General features: G+C 47.5%; 1 protein-coding gene across 2 annotated transcripts in view; it reads left to right on the top strand.

Annotated features, from left to right (window-relative positions):
* PTPN2 (protein tyrosine phosphatase non-receptor type 2) overlaps nt 1-12079 on the top strand; it is a 112868-nt gene that overhangs the window by 16979 nt on the left and 83810 nt on the right. The window contains exon 1 of one of the 2 annotated variants that reach the window (XM_075316405.1): nt 4194-4223. The exons of the other annotated variant lie outside the window; for it this stretch is intronic. The gene's annotated coding sequence lies outside the window, so the exon portion shown is untranslated. Of the gene's footprint in view, nt 1-4193; nt 4224-12079 lie in introns of those variants that run through there. 2 annotated transcript variants of the gene reach the window in all.

Below are 12079 nucleotides of genomic sequence, written 5' to 3'. Positions count from 1 at the left end.
ATAAAGCCATACGGCTGAAGGCTGGTATTCTCAGGATGGGGAGCTCCACGTTATGGGGAGCCCCCCAGCCTAACAATATCAGCCAACAGCAGCCCAGAATTGCCGCATACATTAGATGCGACAGTTCTGGGACTGTACCCGGCTCTTCCCGATTTGCCCTGGTGCGTTGGCAAATCGGGGTAATAAGGAGTTATTGGCAGCCCATAGCTGCCAATAAATCCTAGATTAATCATGTCAGGCGTCTATGAGACACCTTCCATGATTAATCTGTAAATTACAGTAAATAAACACACACGCCCGAAAAAATCCTTTATTAGAAATAAAAAACACAAACATATACCCTGGTTCACCACTTTAATCAGCCCCAAAAAGCCCTCCATGTCCGGCGTAATCCAGGATGCTCCAGCGTGGCATCCAGCGCTGCTGCATGGAGGTGACCGGAGCTGCAGCAGACACAGCTGCTCCGGTCATCTCCACACAGCAAATGAAGAAGGCGGTGGCCGCGGGTAACCTCAGTGACAGCTCAGCTGATCGCGCTACTCACCTCAGTTGCTGCGTGGAGGTGAGAGGAGCGGCGGTGAGTAGCGCGATCAGCTGAGCTGTCACTGTGGTTACCCGCGGCCACCGCTGCATCCACCGCTGGATCCAGTGACAGCGGGTAACCTCAGTGACAGCTCAGCTGATCGCGCGGCTGTCTTCATTAGCTGTGTGGAGGTGACAGGAGCGGCTGTGTCTGCTGCAGCTCCGGTCACCTCCATGCAGCAGCGCTGGAAGCGACGCTGCATCATCCTGGAGTACGCCGGACAAGGAGGGCTTTTTGGGGATGATTAAAGTGGTGAACCAGGGTATATGTTTGTGTTTTTTATTTATAATAAAGGATTTTTTCGGGCGTGTGTGTTTATTTACTGTAATTTACAGATTAATCGTGGAAGGTGTCTCATAGACGCTTGACATGATTTATCTAGGACTTATTGGCAGCTATGGGCTGCCAATAACTCCTTATTACCCCGATTTGCCAACGCACCAGGGCAAATCGGGAAGAGCCGGGTACAGTCCCAGAACTGTCGCATCTAATGTATGCGGCAATTCTGGGCTGCTGTTGGCTGATATTGTTAGGCTGGGGGGCTCCCCATAACGTGGAGCTCCCCATCCTGAGAATACCAGCCTTTAGCCGTATGGCTTTATCTGGCTGGTTTTAAAATTGGGGTGGACCGCACGCCGTTTGTTTTAATTATTTATTTCACTGCACAGTATAGACACGCCCACCGGCTGCTGTGATTGGGTGCAGTGTGACACCTGTCACTCAGCGTGGGGGCGTGTCTCACTGTAACCAATCATAGGCGCCGGTGGGCGGGGAAAGTAGGGAATACGAGATTGTTTAATGGGCGGCCGGCTTTTTCAAAACAGTAAATGCCGCCGGAGCAGTGTGAATGCCGTGCAGAGTCGGGGATCGGTGAGTATGAGAGAGGGCTGCTCAATTCACTTACTCAGGAGTTTAGCGGTCACCGGTAAGTCCTTCACAGGTGACCGCTAATCAGGACACGACACAGACAGAGCCGCAGCATGACAATGAAGTCGGGTGAGGGTCACCCGAGTTCATTCTGACAGTTCGGCTCCGTCTGTGTCTGCTGTCATCTGCCATTCAGCTCTGCTACATGGCTGTCTGTGGCTGCTGTCAGCGGCCATGTAGCAGAGCTGAATGGCAGATGACATAGTGAAAACGCATCCCTACACACGCTTGGCAAGTCAATAAATTAAAAAAAAAGGGTGCCCAATGCATACGTCACAGAACACATGATCTAAAGGATCGCACACAAAATTGATCAATTTAACATAGACTACTAACGCACGTGTGACAGCAAATGAACGACCTACGTGCAATCTCATTCAATCGCATATGCGACCTGGGCGTGTCATATCGCATACGAGATCGCACACCTAATTGTAAGGTGTAAAGCTGGCTTTAGGTAAACTTCTCTGATGAGTCTACTTTTCAGCAACACCTGGTCGTCTAATGGTTAGACAGAGACCTGGAGAGGAGAACAAGCCACAGTGTCTTTGACCCACTGTCAAATTTAGTGGAGTATCTGTCATCTGGGGATGTTTCAGCAAGGCTGGAATTGGACACTTAAACTTTGCGAATGATGTATGAATCCATACTTGATCGAACATCTGGGTGTTTTGGTACTCGTGGACCTCGGCTGTGTATCACTGATGCCTACCGTGTTTTTCCAAAAATAAGCCCTAGCAGGGATTTTCAGCATTTTCGGAGAAAGGCTTAAATATAAGCCCTCCTCCGAAAATAAGCCCTAGTCCCGGATCAATAACGAAGTGTCCGTGCAGCTAAAAAAGTTACAGATACTGCAGGACACTTCATTATACACAGCGGCACCCGGTAATTACACTCACCAGACACTGAGCAGCAGGACCTGCAGTGATCACACACCCGCACTCATCAGCTCTCACACACACACACACACACACACACACACACACACACACACACACCAGATCTCGCACACACATCGGATACATACACACTCACCTCATCCAGTGACACCGATCTCTTCTCGCCGGGAGAATCCTGAGAGGCGGTGCAGTGCAGCGCGACGAACAGGACCTGCGGCCGGACACGTGACTTGCTTTCATTCCCTGCTGCCATAAGTGCTGGATGTGATGTGTGTGTGTGTGTCTGCGATCTGCTGTGTGTGTGTCTGCGATCTGCTGTGTGTGTGTCTGCGATCTGCTGTGTGTGTGTCTGCGATCTGCTGTGTGTGTCTGCGATCTGCTGTGTGTGTCTGCGATCGGCTGTGTGTGTGTCTGCGATCGGCTGTGTGTGTGTCTGCGATCGGCTGTGTGTGTGTCTGCAATCGGCTGTGTGTGTGTCTGCGATCGGCTGTGTGTGTGTCTGCGATCGGCTGTGCGTGCCTGCGATCGGCTGTGTATGTGTGTGTGTGAGTGTGAGATCTGCTGTGTGTGAGATCTGCTGTGTGTGTCAGCTAGCAGCAGGGGAGAACGGCGTGCAGCACCGACCGGAGATCACAGGAGGACCTTGGAACTATGCAGACGTCCTGGTCTGGTGAGTATGAGTCTCCTGGGAGGTGGGGGGGTCTGCTTTTTTGGGGGGTAAACTTACTCCCAACCGTGTTTCTCCAAGAATAAGACCTCCTCCAAAAATAAGCCCTAGTGCTTTTTTGGGGGGCAAAAAAAATATAAGACCGTGTCTTATTTTTGGAAAAACACGGTAGGTGTCATTCGTGGAACACCAGTACAGGTGCGCTTCACTACCAGTGAGAGTCTGCATAGCCACAAGAGCCACTTGCAATCTTTGGCTATTACTGGGGGGAAAACCACGTTTCTGGATGTAGTTTATAATACAAATAAATACCCCCCCTCAAAATGCACTGTTCATGGCTGTATGTGAGTGGAGAGCCGAACTGCCCAGTGACTTCCATTGTACTCCTTACCGGACAACACTAGCACTGTACCTGTTACTTGTGTCTGAGAAAAGTGCTGCATGGTCTTCTACATACTTTAGAAATCTAAATCTGAAAATTGTGATGTGTATTTGCATTCACATTCTCTCCTCCAAGTCAATACTTTGCAGGACGACCATTCACTGTAATCTGAACAGCAGGTTCAAAGTCTTGCCACGGATTATAGGTCTAGACTTTGACTGGGCCACTAACACACGAGTATGATTTTTTATGTAAAGCATTCCATTGCAGCTTTGGCAGGATGTTTGGGGTCATTATCCTGTTGGGAGATGAAGCTACACCCCAATCTCAAATTTTTTGCTGCCTCTAACCGTTTTTTCTCCAGGCTTGCCCTGTGTTTAGCTCCATCCATCTTTCCAAGAGCTCTGACCAGCTTTTCTGTCTTTACTGGCGAAAAGCTTCCCCACAGTGTGATGCTTCCACCACTGAAATGCAGAACTGCATCTCAACTGGTCAGGGGTGGCAGCATCTCGTAACCACCGTGCTCCGCTCCGAGCCGCAGCTCAGACGGGATGGCTGCTCTATCCTTAGTTTTGTAGAGATGAGATTTTATTTTCCAAATGTATAAGGAAAGATGAGTGTTTTATATTGGAGAAAAGTTGCATATTCTTTACGGTACTTTACTTCCATTCCGTTCATTGATTTTTCTTTTTCTTTCTTCATATTTTACAGTATTTCCAAGAAAAACAAATTGATTGTTTTCGGTATCAGATCTGAATACATCTGGTAATTCTGTAGTAATGCCAATATTTAAACATTAAGAATGTCAATGTCTTGTTTAATAGATTTTTATATTTCTTTTGTTTTGTTATGAACATTTAGACTCTCCTCCACCAGGAAAATAACTTTGCTCTGTTAACACTGAGTTCATAGTTTTGTATTTTAATGGGATTATAACATCTAAGCCAGATACAGATTTATAGAGCTATTTCTCCTAATGGACGATATTGACTTATAATAGGGGTCTGCTATGGTTCTAATATTTTCTGCGCAGATTTTGCTGTTCCTGTCTTCACATACCCCATCCCTTACACAATATGGTCTTCCTCACCCACCCACAAACAAATGCTGCTTTTGGTGTACTCAATTTCCAGAAATGGGCCTGATTATCATGTTAAGTTATGTGGCTTGTACTCTGTGTGGTTGGTTTCCTCAGAATTTTACCAGCACTATAAGAGCTGGAACATCCTTCACCTCACTTCACAACCTGTTGTTGTTTAATTGCTTTCCTGCTTGGAATAACAAACAGAGCAAATACCCACCCCACCTCACGCCAGTTTCAGTAGGGTCGGTCGATCATTTGTGCTTGGGGGCATTCCGATTCTTCCCCAGCAGATGTTAGAGAGTTAGGCTACTTTCACACTTGCGTTGAACGGTATCCGTTGCATTGCGTTGTGTAACGGATGCAACGGATGTGTTGCATATAGTGACACAACGGATGCAACGGATGCTGCAAAACAACGCAATTCGTTTTGATTTTTTTTTTTTTTTTTTCCCGGTTTTACCAGCGGCAGACTATAGTGAACGATCAGCTGATCGTTCCCTGCAGCCGGCCGCTGGGTGATCAGCTGATTGCTCCCAGTAGCCGGCCGCCGGGTGATCAGCTGATCGCTCCCGCCCGCCGGGTGATCAGCTGATCGCTCCCGGCTGCCGGGTGATCAGCTGATCGCTCCCTGCAGCCGGCTGCCGGGTGATCAGCTGATCGCTCCCGGCCGCCGGGTGATCAGCTGATCGCTCCCTGCAGCCGGCCGCCGGGTGATCAGCTGATCGCTGTCACTTGCCGGCGCCCGGGCATGCCGGCGGCCGGTCATTCAGCTGAGCGCTGTCGCTTGCCGACGGCCGGGCGCTCAGCTGAACGTTCGGCCACCGCGAGCCAAAATAAAGTTTGATTTAAAAAAAAAAAAAAAAAAAAAAAAAAAAAAAGAGCATGCGCAGTGAAATCCAGAGGATTCCGCTGCTCAAAATAACGTTACATGCTGCGTTCCTCCCGCTGGGCGGAAGCAACGGAGCGTCGCCCAGCGGAAGCAACGCAGCTCCTTTTGGTACAATCCGTCAACCATACAAGTCTATGGGAAACAGCGGAATCCGTTAACGGATTCCGCTGTTTCCCAAAAGGGCGGATTGTAACGGAAGGAAAATAACGCAAGTGTGAAAGTACCCTTAAGGGTCAAGCAGCTTGAATTGAAAAGCCTGACCCTACTTTTCCTGTCCAGCAGATAAGCTTGTGCCAGACCTTCTCTGCAGTCCTCATTGCCAAACCGAATATTTATGTGATAGCTGGAAGAAATGGCTGTTGGCCAAATACACATGTAACCGCTGCAGGCGAATTGGAGACTACCAGATTTAAAGCATCATATAGATGGTTTGTAATTGCAGAGATTTAATGATTTAAAGGGGTGGTTCACCCATATTTTTTAGTGTCTAGTTCGATATTATATTGAGAAACAATGTTTCTCTCAAATACTTTATTGTGGCTATAGTGCCTGTGAGAGGCGCTATTGCAGACCGCTGTTCCCCGCTCCGGTGACGTCACGTCAAGTGCCGCACACGTCACATCCCTGCGGCCGGCTGCAGTCTTCCTGACTCACTGAGCTGTGGGCGGTGTTTCACTGCTGTCACAGCCCATCTGCTCCCTTCTCCCTCCTCCCTCACAGCAGAACGCTGCAAGCAGGAGACGCGCTGTGCTGTGACAGAGGTGAAACACTGCCCACATCTCAGTGAGTCAGGAAGACTGGGACCGGCCGCAGGGATGTGTGACGTGTCCGGAACTTGACATCATGTCACCAGAGCGGGGAACAGCGGTCTGCAATAGCGCCTCTCACAGGCACTATAGCCACAATAAAGTATTTGAGAGAAACATTGTTTCTCAATATAATATCGAACTAGACAATAAAAAATATGGGTGAACCACCCTTTTAATAACTGTGTGTATATATATGTGTGTGTGTGTGTGTGTGTGTGTGTGTGTGTGTGTGTGTGTATATATATATGTATGTATGTATGTATGTATGTATGTATGTATGTATATATATAATGTGTATATGTATATATATGTGTATATGTATATGTATGTGTATATGTGTATATATATGTATATATATGTGTGTGTGTGGATAGATAGATAGATGTAGATATATATATATATCTCTATGTCTGTATATATCTATATCTGTATATATATCTGTTTATTTTTTTTTTTTTTATTGCTGCTCTGTTGACCTTATATGCTTAAAAATAACTGACGACTGTGCTCATCTCACTCCTTACTAAAGCCTGCTGTCTTTGTTGCTGTGGCTGCTGCGGTGATGTCATGGGAACATTATGGGACCACTGCAGCCAATCACTGGACTCTGGTGCCGTCTACATCTGTATTGTCACTGAGCACACAGGTTGGTTGCAGTGGTTCCATGATGTCGACAGGACCTCGCTGCAGCGGGGATCTGGCACAGGGGCAGCAGTAGGTGAATACAGCTCCCTTTTTTATTATTTTATTACAGAAAACCAATAGAATAACAGGAAAACCCTTTAAAATCAGCAATCAGACATTTTAATGTTTTTTCATATATTAGGAAGTGAACCATAATGAGCGAAACCTAACCTTTCATTTTATAGCTGGAAGGAAAAAACAAAGCCAAAGAAAGCAATTTGGTCCTTGCAGTGTTCTCATCGTAGACACTTATGATACACTAGAAGGTGGCCCGATTCTACGCATCGGGTATTCTAGAATTTACGTATTGTGTAGTTAATGTATGATTTTTGTTATATATAATATATTTATAGTTGTATGTAGTTACCAAGTGTTTGTGTACAGCGCCCTACATGTTCTGGGTGTTGTCTGGGTGTGGCGGGGGGTGAGAGCGGTGTTGTATGTGTGTTGCGTTGTTTGTGGAGCGCTGTGTGTGTGTTGCGCGGTTGGTGTGGTGTGTTTTGGGGGGAGGTATGTTTTGTGCAATGTGTGTGTTGTGCGGCATGTGCGTATATTTATGTATGCCGCTGTGTGTGTGTGTGTGTGTGTGGGTGTCTGTGTAGGGTGGTGTTTGTGGTTCCCAGTGTGTGTGGTATGTTGTGTGTGTGTGTTGGGGGGAGGTGTGCACCTCCCATCGTGCTCCATCCCCCATGCTGCGCACCCCCCATCGTGCTCCATCCGCCATGCTGCGCACTCCCAAACGTGCTCCATCCGCCATGCTGCACCAGCATCAGCCTCTCTGCCCCCGGCATCAGCCTCTCTGCCTCCCGGCATCAGCCTCTCTGCCACCCGGCATCAGCCTCTCTGCCTCCCGGCATCAGCCTCTCTGCCTCCCGGCATCAGCCTCTCTGCCTCCCGGCATCAGCCTCTCTGCCTCCCGGCATCAGCCTCTCTGCCTCCCGGCATCAGCCTCTCTGCCTCCCGGCATCAGCCTCTCTGCCTCCCGGCATCAGCCTCTCTGCCTCCCGGCATCAGCCTCTCTGCCTCCCGGCATCAGCCTCTCTGCCTCCCGGCATCAGCCTCTCTGCCTCCCGGCATCAGCCTCTCTGCCTCCCGGCATCAGCCTCTCTGCCTCCCGGCATCAGCCTCTCTGCCTCCCGGCATCAGCCTCTCTGCCTCCCGGCATCAGCCTCTCTGCCTCCCGGCATCAGCCTCTCTGCCTCCCGGCATCAGCCTCTCTGCCTCCCGGCATCAGCCTCTCTGCCTCCCGGCATCAGCCTCTCTGCCTCCCGGCATCAGCCTCTCTGCCTCCCGGCATCAGCCTCTCTGCCTCCCGGCATCAGCCTCTCTGCCTCCCGGCATCAGCCTCTCTGCCTCCCGGCATCAGCCTCTCTGCCTCCCGGCATCAGCCTCTCTGCCTCCCGGCATCAGCCTCTCTGCCTCTCTGCCTCCCGGCATCAGCCTCTCTGCCTCTCTGCCTCCCGGCATCAGCCTCTCTGCCTCTCTGCCTCCCGGCATCAGCCTCTCTGCCTCTCTGCCTCCCGGCATCAGCCTCCCCCAGCACGCCGTGCTCCTCTGCCGACACTCACAGATCCGATCGCATACACACACACACACACACACACACACACACACACACACACACACACACACACACACACACACACACACATCAGATCGCCTACACTCATACACACACACACAAACACACACATCAGATCGCCTACACTCATACACACACACACAAACACACACATCAGATCGCCTACACACACACACTCACACTCACACATCAGATCGCCTACACTCATACACACACACACACACTCACACATCAGATCGCCTACACACACACACTCACACTCACACATCAGATCGCCTACACTCATACACACACACACACACACTCACACATCAGATCGCCTACACTCATATACACACACACACACACACTCACACATCAGATCGCCTACACTCATACACACACACACACACACACACACACTCACACATCAGATCGCCTACACTCATACATACACACACACACACACACACACTCACACATCAGATCGCCTACACTCATATACACACACACACACACACACACACACACACACACACACTCACACATCAGATCGCCTACACTCATATACACACACACACACACACACACACACACACACACACTCACACATCAGATCGCCTACACTCACAACATCCGGAGATACCACATGCTTCTGGCCATGTGATCCTCCGGCAGGTCCTTGAAGGTCAACTCTACAGTATCGCCGCCGAGAAGCAAGCGATATCCCATATGCCTCCAATGCGCATTTCGCATTCACAGCTTCATCACGGAATGGCACAGGCCATTCCCTGAGGAAGCTGTGAATGCGAAATGGTGGATTAACCCCTTGTGTGCAAAAATACTGAAATATTGAATATACCAGTTATTCTTGTTGCACATTAATGATCTAAATAGCCTCTATTGTAATCAACATAACTGAAAGCCTGGAAATTTACAACACATGTTGAGAATTAAATAAAAAAATTATGGGATTTGTTTGATTCAATGGGAATTTTTTCTGCAGCATAATGTGTGAACCTGTCTTTTCCTGGACCATGACTCATTGTTTGAGATCTTACATGTGCTTTTTTATGATGGTTGTAAATTGCTCTTTTTATTCTTAATAAAAACATACTTTTTGATATTTGCAAAAATACATGGTTGCATTCAAGACTCCCCCTTTTTTCTTTGTGTTCAATGTTATTGTTTGAGTCTGCAATATAGGTTCTAAATAATGAAAATCTGGAAGTGTTTTTTTCTATCATGTAGCAATTAATCACTTTTGTAAGTAAACAGTAATATATCATGATGAAATACGATTACTAAACCATTGTATTGAAATTCACTTCACCAAGCTATTAAAGGGAAAATGCACTTTCCAATTGGGAGGGAATATAAAAGGAAAAAAGAAATAAAGACAAAGGGGAGAAACACACCGATATCAACAAGTTGCAAAAAGCGTTTGTGAAATTTTTATGGCAGGGTAAGAGACCAAGAGTAGCCTACTCAATGCTGTCTACAGGAAAGTGGGTTGGTACAAATGCCCATGATTAGATTGTACAACTTAGCGGCTCTTGCCAGAGATATAAAAGACTGGATCAATGGGACAACCTTCTTTTCTAACGTTCAGCTGGAGAGGGAGCTAACCAGCCCTTTTATCTTGGTAGCGGTATTACATATGAAGCTAGATAAAATGCCAACATACGTGAAACAGAGCTGTTCCGTAAAGGACAAGATTGGGGCCTGCAGAGCACTGAGAAAACTGTATAGTCTCCCTTAGGCTATGTGCCCACGCTGCGGAAAATGTGCGGATTTTGCTGCGGATTTCTCGCAGAAAAGCCGCGGATTTCCCGAAAATCTGCAGCACAGGTACTTCCCAGCCATTTCTATGGCATTTTGGAAATGCTGTGCCCACGCTGCGGATTTTTCCGCAGCGGATTTCGTGCAGATTTTGGTCCGGAAAAATCTGCAACATGTAAATTATTGTTGCTGATTTTCATCCGGATTTTGGCTTTAAAATTGGGGGAAAAAAAATAAAAAATCCGCACCAAAATCCGCGGCAATCTCGCGGCAAATCCGCACCTTTTGAAAAGGTGCGGATTTTGCGGGAAAGCTGCGGATTTTGATGCAGAAAAATCCGCAGCTACATTCTCCCGTGGATACATAGCCTTATCGTCTTACAAAATTTACCCCGCTGTGGGAGGATCCAAATTTTATTCAAGGGTCTCAAAACACATTATTTCAAGGGTGAAAGCAGAGGGGGATACGGAGGTTGGGTGATTTACTGAAAACGGAGGAGGGGAGAGTTCTGAGCTGGGCGGAGGTATCGGGGAAATTTAACTTTGAAAATCACCATTACCTACAATATTTACAAATACCAAGACATTACACATCAGTGGTAAGAGGTCGGGAAGGCTGAGAAGAAGGGGAATTTTGATGTATTGATTGGTCAGGGAGCGGGACAGGAATCCCTTTCGATCATATACGATTGAGACATCAAGTAGAGGGCCCCTGGAAAGAGCAAATATATAAAACCTGGGAGACTGCTCTGGGCGATCCGGACATCCATGATAAAATTCTAATTCTAAGGGGGCTATCTCTGGAGAAGATGTACTTAGATCCTCACAAGACAAATTACTGTCCAATACAGGGTTCTTTTTAAAACTATTAAAAGATGCATATTGAGACGTTGTCTTTAAGCTGCTAAATCGATTATTCCAAGACGTTGGTGCTCGAAGACTGTCCCACCCATACATGATTGGTCTTTGGAAATGAACTTTCTGTGTAGAATGGAAAGATTCTGTACATAGAATCAGATCAAATAACTTTGGGTTTGGCAAAGTTGGTTAATATTTAGAGATTCCCCGTAATACTGTAATACTCAGCAGTTCTTCTGTTCTGATATAACAAGAGCAGACAGAGAACGACACATGACTATCTGGATAAGCCATCCCGTGGGTGGGGTTGGTGGAGGGGGTCAGACTTACAAGCTTTCCTTTTTTTTGTGATTCTCTACCTTAATCTTAACCTTCCTCCTCAATCTTCTGTCTTTTCCCGTCTTTTTTTTGTTTAAACATTTTATTTGATGTCAGCGAGCACATATCATCAACAAGAGAACATGTTGTTACATTCCATAAAATGTCTCCGGATTGTACAATGCTTCTGTTACATTATTTTCTTTTTCATTGTCACAACAATTTCATCTCCATAGAATTATCTTAAAGGGAACCAATCAGGATTTTCGTGTATAAGCTGCAGCCAGTGCAGCACTGGCACTATCAGGCACAGTGTGTACATACCATCAGGGGGCAGCTCGGGTGTTTAGTCAGTGAAATCCAACTTTATAAAGTTTGAAATTTCGTGCACTTTTTGATTGACGTGTGCACCTCTGCAGATAATGTCCGGGCGGGTTATGCAGGAGTTCCCCGCCCCCCCACCAGCCTGTTCCTCCCTCTCTCCTGATGTCCGGGAGGGTTATGCACGTGTTCCCCGCCCCCCGCGCTGCCTGTTCCTCCCTCCCTCCGGCTGTATGTAAAATGCTAATCTTCAGAAACATGGCGCCGGAGTGGGCCTCAGCGCATAGCGCTTATCTCCGGCGCCATGTTTCTGAAG

This window comes from Anomaloglossus baeobatrachus, chromosome 6 (genome assembly GCF_048569485.1).
Source record: "Anomaloglossus baeobatrachus isolate aAnoBae1 chromosome 6, aAnoBae1.hap1, whole genome shotgun sequence".
Classification (NCBI taxonomy): domain Eukaryota; kingdom Metazoa; phylum Chordata; class Amphibia; order Anura; family Aromobatidae; genus Anomaloglossus; species Anomaloglossus baeobatrachus.
The sequence above is the reverse complement of the archived record's forward strand: the minus strand, read 5'-3'. Positions and strand labels throughout refer to the sequence as shown.